The sequence below is a fragment of the Melospiza melodia genome, chromosome 29 (assembly GCF_035770615.1).
Source record: "Melospiza melodia melodia isolate bMelMel2 chromosome 29, bMelMel2.pri, whole genome shotgun sequence".
NCBI lineage: Eukaryota > Metazoa > Chordata > Aves > Passeriformes > Passerellidae > Melospiza > Melospiza melodia.
In genome coordinates, this window is record NC_086222.1 from 8,715,817 (window position 1) to 8,733,687 (window position 17,871).

General features: G+C 53.5%; 1 long non-coding RNA gene across 1 annotated transcript; it reads left to right on the forward strand.

Annotated features, from left to right (window-relative positions):
* The first annotated feature begins 15,404 nt into the window (after positions 1 to 15,404).
* On the forward strand, positions 15,405 to 17,076 carry LOC134430686 (uncharacterized). Its single transcript, XR_010030895.1, has 3 exons — positions 15,405 to 15,538; positions 15,986 to 16,150; positions 17,003 to 17,076. It is a non-coding gene; the product is annotated as an uncharacterized LOC134430686 (long non-coding RNA).
* Positions 17,077 to 17,871: the final 795 nt, after the last annotated feature.

Here is a 17,871-nt window from a genome sequence, read left to right on the forward strand (position 1 = left end):
AGTGGGGCAAGTTGGACTCTGTCTCTTGCTACTTTCAAATCATATAAAATCTTTAGCACCCGTATATCCTTTGAGTCTGCCATGAGTTGGGTTCTGGATTTTCAGATTTGTTCTGTTAGTTTGCATGCCCTGCAGTCGTCTGGTGCGAGGCCTCAGGAATGGGTCTGGAGGCACTGCGGAGGTCTTTGCTGGGAGGTTTGTGTGCAAAGCTGGCCTCAGCAGAAGAGTCTGTGGCTGTGACTTCCCCAGCCTGAACGCAGACAGAGCTGATTTTCAGGACAGCTGCTGGGTTTGGCTTAGTTGTGGATAGGTTTTTCTCCTCAGCCTTGTTTACTTCTCCCCAGACATGGGCTAATGGGACAATAGTGTCACCTTGATCTTGTCTCAAGTTCCCTTAGGCAGCTTAACTCACAGTGCCAAGTTCCAGTCAGGAGGCATTTTCAGGGAAGGGTGGGCTTGGGTGGTCGCAGCTTCTTTATCGAGTTTTGTCACAATGGGCAGGAAGTCCTTTATAATGATATTTCAGCCATTAGCCATAACATTCCAGTCTCTCATTAGTCTCTCAGCTGTGAGGAGCAGCTGAGAGAGCAAGGGTGCTTTAGCCTAAAGAAGAGGAGGCCCACTCTAGCTATTTTTGAGTCATATTTAAGCTACAGCTTTGTCTGTTTGAACTGTTATTAATGTTCAGATTTTTAGCTCCAGGTTTCAGTATGATCTACCTTTGAATTGCACAAGGTAGCCATCGAGTTCAAATAAAGTCCAACTAGAGGCCTAACTATACTAGCTGCTTACCCCAAACAAGCACTTAGCTACTTTCAAGTAATGTAACATTTTTAGCACCAGAATATGCCTTGAATCTGCCATGAATTGGGTTGTGGATTTTCAGAGTTCCATTGTTGCTCCTTCCAGTTTTGTTGAGGCATTGTCGCTCACCTGCGACACCGTCCCTTGGAAATGGCGTCTGGATTGCCAAAGAAGACACCGACACCTCGTCTTTTGTCCAGGGAAGGGCTGAAGCCTAATGCTGTGAGTACCCGCTGGGGCTGTGTTAAGGCTGGCACTGCCCTGGTGTGCCTGCTCTCCCTGCCCCTGTTGTCCAGCAGTGCTGTGAAGCTGCAGAGCCCCTGCCCAGCCCTTTGTGCTGTGCTGCTGTTGCTGGGGCTGTCCTGGTGCAATAGGGAACACTGTGGGATGCTTCAGCTGTGTCTTGCCTGGCTGTGCCAGCAGAGCCAAGTGAAACCAATGTACAGCTGAAGCCCTGAGCATGTGTTCTGTCCCTTTCCCTGTGCCACAGGAATTCCTTCTGTCAGGCTGGGCACCACTCACCTGTGCTGCTCTGACCATGCTGCCCTTGGGCACCTGGGCGTGTTGGGGGGGGGGGAAGCTCAAACTCTGCCCAAAGCCTTGAGAGCCACGGCTGGTCCCAGCTGGAAGAGCTTCCAAAGCAGCTGTTCTCTCCCAGCTCCTGTGTGGGCACAGATGCAGCCCTGCAGGCAGCGCTGGAGCCAGGGCCACAAAGGTCCCTTGCTGTCTGCAGCTCACTTGGCTGAAGATGCCCCACTGCTGAGGCTCTGTCAAGGAGATGCCTCTGTTTTCTTCTGTGGAGGGCTCTGTCAGCCCAGACAGAGAAAACAATTCACAGGGAGAACTAAAACCTAGAGACATTCCTGTGCACCTCACTCTTGGTACAGTGTTCCTTTCTTGCATCTCTTGGACTCATCCAGCAGCGATATCTCCTTGCTGTGAGTTCTGAGCGTTGTGCAGGGATGGAGTTCAGGCAGTTCTGAGAGCCCCTCCCCATTCTCTGGAAAGGTCACTGCCTCAATCCAATGAAACGTAAGAGGAAACAAATGCCCAAAGAGCAGAAATGCCCAACCATGTCCCATCCAGTCATGGAGAAGCCAATGGGACAGAGCCATATGGCTGGAGTATGTGTGTTCCACTCTGTATTATTAATTCCCTGATGCTAAGTATTTCAGCAGGAAACTCCCAGGGCTTCCAGGAATGTCCTAGTGGCTGTGATCACAAGTTATTCACCAGTGTCACTTGTTGAAGAAAAGCCTTTCTGAACAAGCACAACTCTGAGGCTCTAGCTGGTTTACTTTTGCCTTTCAGCTGCTTCCCTGTAAGTTCCAGAGGGAGAAGTTTCTCAGCAGGAAGAAGGAGGCCAGCACTGGGGGGAGTATTCTGCCCAGACTTGGCCCATTTCTAGACAGGAGTGAGACTCGCCCAAAGGTAGCCTTTTCCTGCTCTTTTCCTTTCTGTTTCAAACATGAAGTTTGAAGAGGGTGTGTGTTTGTGACAGGCTTGCCTCCAGCAAAATGCCTCAGTGTCCAGGTCCTGCTGTCATTGCAAGGTGCTGGGAGTGGTGGACTGGGAGTCCTGATCTGCACTAAGCCAACACAAATACCCTCTGCTGAAGCTGCTGGGGTGTGCTGGAGTGCAGCTGCCATTGCTAAAACAATGGGAGGAAGGCTGGGGACACAGAGGCCCAAAATTGCCCTTTGCCATTCTCCTGCTGAAGGAGCCACCTCTTGCTTTGGTGTGGTCACCATCAAATGCTCGGGGTCACAGGATTCCCTGCAGAGTGGCAGCCTTGGCCTTTGAAGGCCAAGGATCTGCAGGAATTACTTCAGATTGAACAAAACACATGTCATTACTGCTTTGGGCTGGAACAATGTGTTGGACCCTGACAGGGTGTTAGATTTTGCAGGCTGCCAGATGTACAGGGGACTGGCCCTGGGCAGAGGGGAATGGATGTGCTTTGTCTGGATCAGTGCCTACTCAGAGGTGTGTTTAAAGCTGCTTTTCTGGCAGGACTAGCTCAGTAGAAAGCACAGTCCAAACAGGTAGGTGACTGAGGTGGGCTGTTGAGCAGGAAATTGGCAGCAAGAGACACGGAACACAATCCAGGTTTAGGATTGTCCTGGAGAGGAGCCTTGGGAACACCTCAGGGAAGGGCACAGCTAAGGGACAGTGTGCTGCAGCCACTCCCTTCAGCGGAATGTGTCTGCTGTGAAGTCACAGAGGAGACCTGCTTGTGTCTCTGCAGTGACAGCAGTGTGGCTGGAGAAGGCAGACAAAGCAGGGCAGAGTTTTCTCCAAGCAATGTCTCTGCTCCAGAAGCATTTGCTGTTGTTGTGTCATTCCAGACGTGCCTCTACAATGGCATGAAATAAGGTTTCAGTAATGACAAGAAAGCACCCATTTAAAGGCCATTGAAAAAGGAGATACCAACTCTGCTTTTACCCAAGTTGCTGAGAAAATAACTGAAACTTATCCTCATTCAGCATTCACCTCACTTGTCTTTTTCTTTTCATCTCATTTGTCTTTTTATTTTTGCCTTTTCCTCTCTTTGGAACACACTAACTTCTAAATACAATGAAAAGGAACAGAATCATCAAAGCAAAAGGAAAGTGTTTCTTAGTCCCTGTGACCTTTGCCGTTGGATGGGTACTCAGGAGCTTCCATTCTCTGCTGAGCACCAACTTTTCTGTCCGCTCCCTTCTCGTCCTCCTTCCTTTTGGTCAGGTCTTCAACCCTGTCCCTCTCACTGTGACACTCAACAAACCAACCTGAACAAATCCAAACCACAAAAAACACACAGAACCAACAAATTCCATTCTTTTGCTTAATAACCTTTTGGCTTCAGCCAAATGTCACCTCATCTCTCACGCCTGCTCTGGTCCTGTGCTCTTCTTACTGATGTCTAAGTTCTAGAGCAAAAAAAGATATTTGCAGTTGTGTGGGCCTCGGTTTCCCTGTCTCAGAGTAAAAGACATCCCAAATCCTTTCCCATGGAGTCTCCTGTAAATTCATGGGTTTTACTTACTCCATGAGTGCTCAGTCAGTGCCCCAGAGCTCTGTGACCGCATGGGCACAGGGCTGTGTTTTAGGAAAGTGCTGCCTGGCATTCTGGAGAAAGAAACCTGGAGAAATCCATGCCGAAAGAGCAGCTTGGCTTGAGCCTGCTCTGTGTGGCCCAGCAGCTGTGGATGAGCTCAGAGCAGAGGTGGGTGAGCCACTGTTTGCCCAGTGTGGGCTGGGCAGACGTGCTCCCTCAGAGTCTGTACTTCACTGGGTATCAGTGGAAGATTCTCCTGCATGAACCTTCCTCCCAGCAGCTGAAGCTCTCCCTGCTCTCTCTCCTCTCCAGGTGCCTTCAGCTGCCCCGAAACAGAGCTGGTTTGGGGTTTCCCCACCAGAGCTGGTATTTCAGAACTTTGTTGCTCAGGAGGTCTCGGAAATGGTGCTGTCTCTCATGAATAAGGACAAGGTAAGTGCTGGCACCCAGAGCTTTAACGCTGTGCTGGAAGAGGAGAGTGCTCTCATTCCCTCAGTGTACAGCAAAGCAAGTTATCTGCTGCAGCACATGCAGAAGAAAATGTCTCAGCACCTTCTTCTGCAAGATGGTGGAAATCTTCCTGTGCTGGGAATTGTCCCCAGATTTTGGCCAGGCGTTGATGGTGTCTATCCCAAAGGAGTTTCCTTCTCTTGAAAGCTCTGGATTGACTGGAATGTTGAGGGCTGTACAGTTCTTAGCTGCTCTCATGCTTTGCCTTGGCTCTATAGCACACCCTGTGTCTCCTTGGTTCATCTTGGCTCCTGGTAGGAATCTCTGCCTCTCTCAGCCAGTTTGGCTCCCTTTGTGCAGCTCACAGCCACAGCTCAGAGACTGAGCCTTCTGCACTTTATGCTGGAATCACTTCTCATTAATGGCATTGGCCCTGCAGGAACCGTGTTCTGCAAGAGCCCTGCAATCAGAGTGATGGAGCAGAAGCAGTGAGAGGCCTTTAGGTGCCACTTGAGGCTCCTGCTCAGCTTCATCCAGCTCTGCTCAGCTTTTCCAAAAGCAACACGGTGCTCTGCTTTCCCTTTGCAGAAGCACAGCACATCCAAAGGCATGTGCTCCTGGAGGTTTCCACCTTCACCTGAAGAAATTGGCATTGTTTTGCAGTTTCCCAAGAGAGCTGAGAGGGAAAAAGTTGAAAAATGTCAATTGTGTTCCACTGTAAAGAGGAAAACTTGAGACCATTTGAATTTCAGTCCGGGAAACATTTTCTCAAGTGAGGCTTGAGAGTGCCAAGAGTGGGCTGGTGGGAGGAGACAGGAGGGAGTCCAAATCACCTGGTTTAGACTTTTGGAGAGCATTTTGGTGCTCAGGGGTTGATGAGATCAGTGTGCAAGAAAATGCATGTGTGCTGTGCATGTAGTACCCCAGAGGGCCGAACCTGGCCTGCTGGCTGCAGGCAGGAATGCCCAGCAGCCCAGCTTGCCTGCACAGGCAGCAGGAAGCCCTGGAGAGCCAAGATTGGCTTTTCATACTGGAACCACACTGTCAGTCAGTGCTGGTCCTGTTTCTCCAGGCAGAAGATGACTCTGAAGCCCCGAGGTCAATAGACACCGCCTGTCTGTGTTTCTGTCCCTTTTGGCAAGCTGGTTGCTCTCATGGTTTTATGATTCTTGCTTGCTGCTTTACTGCCCATTTAAATTCTCTTTGCCATCTCCTTGTTTTAGGGATTGTCTTGCTGTGTTCATTCCTTCTTTTGCTTTTCAGGTTTGCTTTTATTCCCAGTGAGACCACAGTCTTTGGTCTCCTGTCTTGCTGCTCTGCCTGCCTGCCTGACTGTATCCCCAGAAGGTCCCTACCCAAAGCTGATCTGCTAGAAGGGAATTTCTTCCTTCCCCCACAGAAATGGGCTGGTTTGCTTTTAGGTAGCACCTTCCCCCTCTGGAACATGACCACTTTGTGGCTGTGTGCAGGCAGAAGCCAGCAGGTTTTTTGGCCTTGTTGAATATGCAGGTGACTTGGTTCAGGTGCTGTGTCTCCATGCTGCTGGTGCTGACCTGCTCAGCCCTTCCTTCCCAGCAGGCACTGCCCTACTGCCCCTGGCCAAAATGCTGGAGCCAGAGAGAAGGGATTCAAGTTCAGCCTTGTGAATGATGTGCCTGTGCCTGCTCAGCTGAAAGTGCTTTGGAAAAGGGGCAGGGGAGGGATGTTAGCAGGCCATGGACAGGTCTCCTCTCGTCCTGTTTCCACAAGTGGCAAAATCATAATTTCATGTCTTTGCTGCAGTTTCTTCACGTGGTGAAGGTCTCCATGGAGAGCTCCCCTTACTTCCAGCTGGTGAGCTCCAGCGATGCGTACCATGCCGTGCCGCCGGGCGCCTCTGTCCCTGTGCGCATCCGCTTCACCCCCAGCAAGAACAAGGTGAGGCTGGAGGAGCCAAAGCACACAATGATCTCCACAGCCATTGTTTTCCCTGCACTCTGGCTGCAGCCCATTGCATGCTGTGAGCTGGGCTCCAGGCGTGGGCAGGCAGCCTGCAGCCAGTCACACCTTGGCACTGCTGGCAGGCACTGCAGCCAGGCCTGACAGGCTCTGCTTCCCCTCCCTGCACATTGCTGAGCATTGCCAAGGGAAGATGCACAGGAAAGAGGATGAAAATGACAGAGCGCTGTTGATAGATGGTGGGCCATCTCTAGGTCCAGTGGAAGGGGTTTCATTCTGATGGAAAACACCAGAGGAACAAAGAGGTCAGAGAGCTTTCCTCCTTCCTGGACTGCCAACAGCTTCCCTGCCTGCCCCTGGGCTGGAGCAAAGCCGGTGCTTTTTCACCCCCTCTGTTGTGCAGCCTTGCAGCTGTGCTGTCCCAGAGCACAAGTGAGCATGGCACAGCTGCAGGGCCAGGGCAGAGGATGTGCTGTGCCCGTGAGCCCGGCCTGGCACAGGCACGCTGGGCCCTGGGTGCCCTTGGTCAGCAGGAGGTTGCTGAGCTGCAGGGCACTTGGACACCTGCCTGAAGGAGCTGGTGTAGGGCAGGTACAAGCTGCAGGCAGAGCTGTGAGCCCAGAGCTCGTGGCAGTGACACTGCTGGGGCTCTGTCTTCATGCCTGTCCCTGTGCTTGCTCTGTCAGCTGGCACCCATTCCGTGCCAAAGGTGCTTTTGCGGGGAGGTTTGAACAGCAGTGCCGAGGCCCTTGGCAAGTCTGATCTCAGTGCTGGGATCTGGAGGGTTCATGTTCTGATCTGGAGGCTTGTTCATACAGAAGGGTTGAGGGCATGGCATGGAAGGGAGGAAGCCTTGCAGGGAAACAAAGAGAGGCCCTTTCCAACAGCATCCTGCTACCTCTTAGCACCGTTCTTCTCCTGACTTGGTTGGACAGGCAAAGTTAGAGGGGAGTTGTGAGCCAACTGATGTTTCTGCACCAGGCCAGAGGTGCAGGATGTCTTTGGGTGCAGCTGTTTTCTCCTCTTCCTTTTGCTGCTTCGAGTCAGTTGAACACTTTGTCCTATTCTCAGACAGTGGGAATATAGAAGCCTAAAGAGCAATGTCCTGTGTTCCCCAGCTCCATGTTGCTTAGAAGGGGCTTAGGAATTCTTTAACATCATTAAAGTTTAGAGTAAAAATGATGGTGGCCTAGGGCTGTTATCTGTATGAGCCAAGTGACACAAGAGCTGAATGCCACTGAGACAGATTTTGCAAAGTGCGCTGGTGCCTTTAAAATGTGACCTAGTAGTAGAACTTAGTGTTCATTTGAGGGTGCAATAGGTAAATTGATGCCCTTGGAGGGGTATAGGAAATGGTTTTTCTTCTGCCATGGGGATGGCACTAAATGTCCTGTGCTGAGCCAGTTTCTTTTCCTGCAGGATTATTGCCACGAGCTGGTATGCCTCACTGGAAGGGAAAGGATCGTTGTGCCAATTCGGGCCATTGGTGCCCGAGCTGTGCTGGACTTCCCTGCCCAGCTGGACTTCTCCAAGTGTCCGGTCAAGGTCAGCACCCAGCAGACTCTGCTGGTGCGCAACGTCGGTGCCCGGGCAGCTCGGTACCAGCTGGGCACCCAGAGGTGAGGCAGCTCATCTGTCCCTGTGCAAACACCTTTGGGTGAGAGCGGAGTTGGGAAAGAGCTACAGAAGGAACCAAGCACCGGATCTGCTGCCCTGCAGCCTGGCTGGAAGTGAGCAGGATGGAAGGCATCTGCTCTTGCTTTCAGTGGCCTTGGAGCTTTCTGTGTCCCAGATTTCCTGGAGGCTGCTGGAACATGTTGGGAGCTGGCTTGCACCCTGCTGAGCACAAGCAGCTTCTGAAATGCTTCCTCAGCACTGTCAGGGCTGCCTGTTGCCCTGTGTGGTAGCCGGGAGCCGGAATGACTCCTCCCTGCAGCGATCTCCCTATGCCTTGGGCCATGGCAGGCCGTGGGATGGATCAGCTTTGGGCAGCAGCTGCTCTGGGATGTCCCACCTGAACAGCCAGCAAGGCCCTCAGGGCTTTGCAGATGGGCCAGCCTGGCTGATTCTGCAGCTGCAGCAGTGTTTGTAAAACCTTGTGTGAATAATCCATGCCAGATGGGCAGCAGCAGCCTCAGCTCACCTCTCATGGCCATGCTGTGGGGCACAAGCTGTGCCCCCAGCTCCTGTGCACAGAGGGCTCTGGTGCCTCCTTTGCACAGCCAGCAAAGCGCTGATGTGGGAGTCAGGAACTGTGCCAAGGACTTGGGCACCATCCCGTGGGCTGGTGCCATGGCAAGAGACAATCCTGGCCCAGGCACAGGGAGAAGGGCGGATCATAGGGGAGGCAGAGCTCAGTGCTCAGCACCACAGCAGCGTGAGGCCTTGTCCCTGCCAGCCTGAGCCATGTGCTGCAGGATAATGGAGTGGAAGCAGGAGAGCTGATGCTGGCTGCTCTGCAGCTTTGGAGCTGGGCTGCTGCTCTTGGGCAGCACTGGCTCAAGGCAGTGAAGAAATGAAAGCAATCTGCACTGGATGATACCAAAGAGATAAGGGAGATGGGTAAAGAAGAACAAGGGAGTTATTCCTTAGCAAGAGAAAAGTGGTGAGCAGGTGTGCCCATAGTGGAGAAACAATGATGCTGCCTTTGTTTTTGGAGGAAAAGTGCTGCTTTTTTCATTTGGAAATCAAGAGGGAACCTTTCACCATCAAATAATTGATTCTCCTCTGTCCCTCCCCCAAAATGGCCATGGGGTGTTTCTGCATAAGCAGCTTTCTCCTTGAGCAGGGGCAGGTGTCTCTTGTTGAGATGTGCAGAGCAGAGCCAGGGGCAGTCCTGTGAGTACAATAGAGGACACAGCTCACTGGTTCTTGATTTTGAACCAAAAGGCAGAGTGGGCACTGATTGGCATCAACCATGAAATCAACTGGTGAATGTTGTGCAGCTTCAAGTGCTGATTTCAGTGGATGTTGGTGGCTTTTGGAGTGTGTCTGCTGAGTTCAAGGGCAGGTGAGGTGCTGTGCTAGATTCAGGACAGCCAAGTTTGGTTGTTGAAGCTCTTGCTCTTGGCTGTGCCAGCTGGTGCACTGCTGACAAGCTGGTCCTTTCCTCTAGGATTCATCTGTGCCCTGGGTAGAACTGTTGCTGCTCTTTTCAGAGGATGTTTGGGAATGCCCTGGATTCGTGTCTCAGAACAGTGTCTGTAATGATTGTGTGGGTCAAACTCTCTTGAGAAAGCTCCTCCATGGGAACAGCAGTTGCAGCTCAGAAGGAGCAAAGCAGGGAAGCTGTGGCTGGAAGGGCTGCTTTCAGAAGTTACTGGGGACACCTTGATGTCCATGCCATTGCAGATGGGGAAACTGAGGCACGGAGCCATGTCTGGGTGTGTGTTCAGGGTCCTTCATGGGACCCGCAGCAACCCGGGGGCTTCTCCTGCCTGCCCTGTGCCCAGAGCCCATCAGGGGCTGTTGGCTGCTGCCCCTTGGCTGGAGCTGCCTCCTGTGCCCAGGGCCCTGTGCTGAGCACACGGGGCTGTGTTGGTTGGAAACCCAGGGTGCCCTGAGCCCGGGTTTTGTGCCCCAGAGCCACGACAGCCGGACCTGTGCAATGCCTTTAACCGAGCCATTGCCTGCTCTGTCCTCGGCCTGCAGGGGCAGCGTCACTGCACCGAGTTTACACTTCGACCTCGCTGAGCTCGACTTCGGGGACATCTCCTTTGGTGAGTGTTCCCTGGGCTGGGACACAGCCTCAGGGATCTGTGCCTTCCAACAGAAAAGCATCCCTCACTGCTGCTCTGCCCCAGCAGCCTCTTCAGGCTGTGAACTGCAGGGCTGCTGCTGCTGCTGCTGCTGCTGCCTCAGGGGGCATCTTGCCATTGTGAGATCCAATGGAAGCAAGGAATAGAAAGGCAGAATTTTCTGGTGTCTCTGTGCTGCTTTAAAAGACAGATGTCTGCCAAGGAAGGTGGGAATCTTGCTGCAATGGAAAGATGAGCCCCTCCCTCCAAATGATTATCCCTTTGAAATGACAGGGCTCTCGGGCAAAACTGTGGGAAATGGAATAACAGTTCTTTGCTAGACTGTCTCAGGAGAGCAGAGACAAGAAGGCAAGAACAGACATTTCCCAGATGCCAAGTCCTGTTTTTCCCCTTTGGTGGAGGTCTGGTGACAGCAGGAGGAGCTGTGGGCTCTGGCAGGGCAGGGATCCCCCCCAGCCGGTGCGGGAAGGGAAGGGAAGGAGGAAATGCTCCTTTGCAGAGCCCCAGAGGGCAGGGGGATGCAGGCAGTGCCCAGCAGCAGCAGCAGCAGTGGGGCAGGCAGGCAGGGTCGGTGCCAGCGCTGAGCTGCAGCCAGGGCAGCCCCGGGCCAAGCACAAACCCTCCCGCAGCAGCAGCGGCCGAGCTGCGAGCCCCGAGCGGGAGGAAGGGAAGCTCCGCTCCCTGCCCAGCCTCAGCTCCCACTGCACAGCCACCCACGGCATCACGCCACAACTCCCAAAAACCCCCCAGGGAAAAGCCCAGCCCAGGGCCAAAACCGCCCAAAACCCCCCAGAACCCCTGTCCCCCTTCCCAGAGCCAGGGCAACGTTCACGGCCAAGCCTAAAGCCACAACAATGAAGTTCATGAACTTCTGAGGGAAACTCATTGCCTTGAGCTGCTTCTTCCCCAGCCTGCATCACCACGGAGGCGCTTGTCAAGTTGACTTTGGAAGGAATGAAACAAGAAAGGCAACAGATGGAAATATGGGTCTGAAGCAGGAGACCGATCCTGCTGAATCCAATTTCATGCCTAGGGCTCTTCGGCTGAAGGCAGCTGTTGTATCTTTGCTTCTTTGTAACTGTTGACTGTTGTCTGCGTGTGCTGGCCTCAGTCTCGTTGGAGGTTTTGACATCTGGGTTTGTCCTTTGTGTGCCTCTCTTGCCTCCCTGCTGGAGTCCCTGCTGGAGCTGGCAGTGGTCACTTGGATGGGCACAGAGAAGCTCTGGGCTGCAGCTGCAGTTGTTTTTCCTCCCCATCTGTGTCCCAGGGACTCTTGGTGAGCAGGCCTGGGGAGAAGTCTCCTCCCCACAGAGCTGGCCAGCCCAGCCAGATGTGCAGTGCAGAGCAGGCTGTGGCTGCTCTGCGCGCTCTGCAGGACATCCCCTCCATGAGTGGCTGTATCTCTGGCTTTGCAGGATGGAAAGCAAATCTCAGAGCCAAAGTGGGGTAAACCCTTGCTGGCAGCACCCTCAGTGCACAGCACGGCTGTGATGTCCCTGTTTGTGGGCTGAGGTGGGACCTGGTTCCTGATTGCTAATCTCAAAGCAAGGCTGGGCTGTGCCCCCAGCTGAGTGGGCTCTGAGCTGTCACGTGCTCAGTCTGTTTGGCCCAAAGCAAGAGATGCCTTAAGGATCCTGCAGAGAGAAGCTGCATTAGGGTGCTTTGCATCACGTTCTAGTTCCTGATCTCATCCTCACTTTCTTTTGCTGTAGCTTCTTCTCACTGACAACTCACTCTTTATATGTCTTGAAAAAGGTGGGAGTGTTGGCAGGCTGAGCAGGGAATTGGACAGCTTGAATTCTCAGAGTAAATGCTGGCTCTGGGTGCACACTCATCACTGAGCGAGAACTGGTGCTGGTTTGGGGCAGGTGAGGGAGCTCGTCCCCATCACAAAGAGAGAAGCTTGCAGTGTTCAGCAGGGCTAGGAGTGGGCATTTTCAAGGCTGCAGTCTGGAATCTGTGTCAAAGGGAACTAAGTGACGATTAATTCCTCACGCAGCTTCTGGGTGAGCTGTAGTTCAGATCATAAAGAGCTCAACTCCAATCCCACTTTGATCCTGCCAGGATCTTGCCCCCAGGATGATGCCCTGCTGGGTGCCTGAATGGCTGTTTGTGTCCTTGCCCAGGCTTTCCCTACACGCAGCGCTGCCGCCTCACCAACAGCTCCGCGGTGCCCCTGACGTTCCAGCTCCGCATGTCGGACGATGGCACGCAGCCGGCTGTGGACAGCGTGGATCAGATCCGCAGGGACAGCGACCCGGCCTGGAGCAAGGGAATCCATTTCCATGTGGAGCCCAGGGAGTTCACCATCAATCCCAGCAGAGGCACCATCCTCCCCCAGGGACACCAGGACATCGAGGTACGGGAAGAGCCCGGCCACAGCCGCTGCAGCACCAGGGCTGGAGCTGCACTGCAGGGTGGGAGGGCTTTAGCTCTGGTGCCAGCTTGGAGCATCCTGGCACGGAGAGATCTGCACTGCTGGGAGGCCTCTGCTGGCTGGCTTAGTCGGGATGTTCCTCAAGGAGCACTGTTTGCTTTCCAAAATCATATGCTGAGCTCACAGACCTTATGGTCAAGGCGTGAAACCATTCTTGTGTTTTTGAGAGCGATGGATTTGATTGCAACGGGGCAGAGCAAGGATGAGGGCAGAAGGTGGCTGTTAGAGAGATGTCATTGTATCAAGCAGTGAGCTTTTCTTCCTGGTGTCATTTCCCCCCTCCTGGGGAGCAGAATGATTTGTGTTCACTGCAGGAAGCTCCAGTGGAGACAAAAAAATCTGCAGCCATGTGTAGCGGTTCAAATTGATTGTATTGATTCCTTGTTAAGTGGTTTGTTCTGTTGTACCCCGTGTTGTCCCCGAGTTAGTTTACCCCTGGGTTTTACCCTCCCTCAAAGCTGTCCCTCATGCCATTCCCTGCCCCTTGTTCCAGCTCTTTCCCTGCCTGTCAAACCCAGCCCCTTTTGTTCCCCAACTTTCTTTGCCAATTTAACCTGGAGCCAATCCCTGTCTGCAACGCCCCTTTGGAATTCCCCTGTTCCTGGAGGCCCCATTGGCCCAAGTGAGCCATCCTCCCCACCCTCCTACCCAAAGTGGCCCCAGACACTTGATGTAATCCCCTCAGTGCTCCCCTGAGGATTCCCTTTTGGTTTGCTGTTCTTATCCACCTCCTGATTTGTGTCTGTACAAAAGCCCTTGCACAGCAGTGTCCAGGGCTCTTTTGGCTCTGATCCTTTTGCTTGGAATAAACCCTTTCTTGTGTAATTTCAAGACACAGATCCTCCTCCTTCCTCCTCTGCCTGGTCCCGTTGGTGGCTTGTCTCTTGCAGTGTAGAGCAAGAGGCTCTGAGGGTTCTGCCTGTGGTCAGTGCCCAGCCTGGGGCAGTTCTGAGGGTTCTGCCTGTGGTCAATGCCCAGCCTGGGCCAGTTCTGAGGATTCTGCCTGTGGTCAATGCCCACCCTGGGGCAGTTCTGAGGGTTCTGCCTGTGGTCATTGCCCAGCCTGGGGCAGTTCTGAGGGTTCTGCCTGTGGTCAATGCCCACCCTGGGGCAGTTCTGAGGGTTCTGCCTGTGGTCATTGCCCAGCCTGGGGCAGTTCTGAGGGTTCTGCCTGTGGTCAATGCCCAGCCTGGGGCAGTTCCCCACTCCTGGCGTGGGGCCGGAGTTCTCAGAGCCAGCCCGGGCTCGGGGTCCCAGGGCAGCCATGAACTGCCCAGCACCTGCTGGGCCACACTTTGCCCTCAGCCTCCTGCTGTAAAGCTGAACTCGTATGGTCAAGTCAGATTTCCTCTGCATGGATGTCTTTGTAGTCAGATGAGAAATTGGCCCCTTCATTTGAATGCAGTGGTGCATGGAGCTGTAGTCCAATGTTTTAATGTAGCTGACCTGTGCCCTGATAGCAAGGTGTGTTTAACAAATGTGGTATTGCCAGAAGGCTTTTGTTACTCTGAGACTGTGCTCTACACATGGAGCAGCAGAAGAATGAAGGGCAAATCCTCCCTCAGGAACTGGAGGATATCACCCGTGGGTAATGAGCTTTTGGAAGGAAGCATTGACTGTTCTTCTCTTCCACCAGGTGACCCTGTGCTCCAACACGGTGATGGAGTTCTACCGGAGATTGCTGGTGGACCTGGAGGGTGTTGGCAAGGGAGTGGCAGCCCTGATCATCACAGCCAGGTACCAGCCCTTGCCTGGCCTCCCCCAGGCACTGCCTTGCCCAGGCTGTGCTGGCTGCAGCTGCCAAGGAGAAGTGCTGCTGAATGCCCTCATGTTGTGCCAGCTGGACACGAGAACAGCAGTGCTTGGGCAGCAGCCTGTAGTGAAAAGCACGTTTGCTCCCAGCCCAGCACGGTCCTGGGCCCTCTTCTAAAGGCACCAGGAACGATATCATTGATTGGCCTTGTTTTTGGTGCTTGAGGTGGAACAAATTTCCTGAGGGCCTCCTCTCCTTCAGGCTGCAAGAGGTGGAGTTGTGCTGGCTGTGAGCACCGTGCACTGGTTTGGGCCACACCAAGCAGCTGCTGAGAGTCAGGCTCTGGCTCTGTCCATGAGGGCACATGGCAGGGGGGAAGTGGCTCCCAGCAAGAGTGGGGAGGGCAAGGTCTGACAAGGGGAAAGCAGCCCTTGATGTGGCAGGTCAGCTGCAGTTGTTGTCCTTCCCTCTGCTTCCCATTTTGAGCTTTAATGTTGTCAGAGTTGAGAGCAAAAGTCGTTGTTGCTGCAGCAGAATTCCATGCTGCTGTGCTGCTGTGGGTGTCAGTGTGATGCCCAGAGGGATGCAGCTCCCTGGTGCTGTTCCCTGTGCCAGGCAGAGCCATGCAGGCAGTGCCTGGGCTGCCACTGTGTACAGCAGGTGGAGCTGGGGCCAGGCAGTGCCTGGAGCTGTGCAGTGAAGGAGCCAGGGAGCTGCAGGGCCTGGCAGGGGCTGATCAGCCCCTCTGTGGAGCAGCTGCTGTCTTGTGCCCTCCAGGGCTGGGGCAAAGAGCTGAGTTCTCAGGCAGGGCAACAGCACCATGGCAGAGAAGGGAGTCATTTTTACTGAGACACTGGAGCTGTGTGTTCCTTGAGCCTTAGGGAGCACTGATCCTTGTTGGGAAGGCTTCCCCAGAGCTCGTGGGTCACTGGCACTGTTGCAGGAGTCCTTGCAAGCCTTCTTGGGTAAAAGAGGGGCTGAGGCAGCTGTGGGGCAAAGTGCTCTGCCTGGGGCACTTGGCAGCCTCTGGGTGCTGCCTCTCAGGGTTTGCCCCTCCTTGACAAGACATGTTGGAGTGGGAAGAGGTAGAAGGCAATGTAGGGCTCTTCAGTGTGCATTTGACAGTGACCAATGTGTTCTGCTCCATTGCACAATCTTTGGGGGTAGGCATTCTCCATTCTCTCAGGATCTCTGATTGTCCTGGGCTCATCTCTTTGCCCAGGTGTCTCGTTCCTGAGCTCCAAGTGTCCTCCCCAGTGCTGCTGTGTGATGAGTGCCACCTGAAGGTGCCCTATGAGAGGAAGATCCTCATTAGGAATCCCAGCCACCTTCCTGGCTGCTACGGGCTTATTCCCCAGGTTTGGCACCACATCCACCTCCTCCTGTCAAATCTTCCTGAGGAGATTATTAGGGGAACAAAGGGTTTGGATAAGACCTTGCTGGTTTCTATTCAGTCTTAAAGATCTGCTGAGAACAGGATCCTACCCAACTGTAAACTTGAGGAGGCAGTTTAAGCCCCTGAGGAAACAGTTGATGCTCTAGTCCTCAGGGTGTTTTCCTGTGGGAGATCTTAGAGGGTTGTGAAAAGCTGCTGCACCCACAGACACCAGTGCCTGTGCTGGCAGCCTCCTTGCAGGATCCCCTGGGAGTGCTAAGCCTACAATTCTTGCATCTTGTTTGTGCCTTTGACCTTTGTCCTGGGGAGCTCTAAAGGTGTGTGTAAGTTGCTGTTGTGGTGGATGTGAAGGAGCCTAAAGTTTCTTGAGAGGTCCCTCTGAATGTGCGTTTCATTGTGTCCCTTCCAGAAACGCAAGGAGGACTCTGCTGTGCTCTACTCCAGCCCCAAGCCCTGTGGGATTGTGCAGCCCCAGAGCACAGCAGAGATCCCAGTTGTGGTGGCAGTGCAGGCCCTGGGCACTCATCGCACCGACGTTCTCATCGGCGTGTTCGGGGATGAGAGGAACCCCCTGGTGAGGGCAAGGGGAGCTGTGAGCCTGTGTGCAGCTGCTCCTGGCAGGGTGCACGGGGACAGGGATTCTGCCGGGGAAAACAGGCACAGGCTGCTGGGGAGAAGGACAGGAGGGATGGGGGCACAAACAGCTCCTGCCTTAGAGGTGGGAATCTCAGTGTCTGACACAGAATGGAGTTGGGCTAAGCTGGAATCCAGGGGGATTTCAGGTCATTTTTCTTTCAAATGCTGTTAACTTTGGAAACATCTGTTTGAAAATGTCATCTCTCTGAGCGCAAGAGAGGATGCCAGAAGTCCTCTGGGAACCTTGAGCTTTCTGTAAAAGAAAGGAAAGCTGGCATTTGAAGAGTGGTTGCAAGGACTGAAGCTTCGATTAAAACATATGGAAATGGCAATGCCAAATTCCCTGGATGGCACCAAACATCTGAACCCGGGCCATCGTGGCACTGCCTGTAAATCAGTGAACAGGAAGGAAAGGCAATGCAGGCTGTGCCAGGGAGCCTGAAGTTTGACCAAACAGTTGCTTTTAACTATCAGGCTGCTTCTGTTAAAGAGAAGGGTTTCTCCCCACCAGAAGAACCAGTTGTTTAACTGTCAGGCTGGTCTTACCTAGAGATTTCTTGCAAAGATGAAAGATTTCGGACAGTAATTTTGAGTTTGAAAGGTTCTCTTACCTTAATCCTTTTCAATTTGGAGGTGAACATGTAATTTTCTTTTTTCCCAAAAGCCCAGCATTTCAGCTGGAGAGTGGTAGCTGTCCCTAAAGAAATAATTTGAGCAGGGTTGAGCAGGGTTCTCTGTTGTGGTTTGTTTTGGGTTTTTTAAACTCTTTCTTGCTTGCTTCCTGGAACAGAGAGCACAATTACGGAGCTCAGGACGGCTGGCAGAAATCTCCCCAAGCCCAAGGCTGGCAGAGCTTGGCAGGATCCCAGCACCACAGCCTGTGGATGGATGGATGGATGGATGGATGGATGGATGGATGGATGGATGGATGGATGGATGGATGGATGGATGGATGGGTGGGTGGATGGGGAATGCGACCTGAGTCACCTGGGAGTGTTGTAAAATGTCAACCAACCCCCCAGCGGTGTCAGGGGAACATTCCTGATAAATCCCTGGTGGAGCTGCAGAGTTTCTGGCCTTGGGCACTGGGTGGGCTGTGCTGGCTGGGCACTGGCTGGGTCTGCCCCTCGGTGTCTCAAATCTCACCTTTTTGCTGCCTTCTCTGTCTTTTCCTCTCCCACTGTGCTTTTTGCATCCTCACCAGGTGTAAATGCCTGTCCTCTGTAATTGCTCAATGCGAGCAGTTGCAGCTGCTGCAGCACCTCAGTGCCATCCCTGTGCTGCCTTTAGAACAGACCTGCCCCAGCCTGGATTGGGAAGGGCTGGATCAAAGCATTTCTCAGTTCAACGAGCCAGCACCCAGCCAGGGGCTGCATCCTGGCCAGGAGCTGCTCGTGCAGGTGTCCCTCCCTCCCTCCCTCCCACTGCAGGTCCCTGTTCATAGTTATTTATTTTCCAGAGATGAGCTCCACCCACCTAAATTCAAACCCCAGCCACCAAAGGAGATGAGAACCAGTCTGGATTGCCCGGCAACTCGATGGAGGCACTTCAGGACTGGACAGGAGGAGGCAGCCAGGGCCCTGTCCAGGTTTAGACCAAATTTGGGGAAGAATGCCCCGAAGCAGCTCCGGTGGGAAAAAAGCAGATCCAATCGGCCCC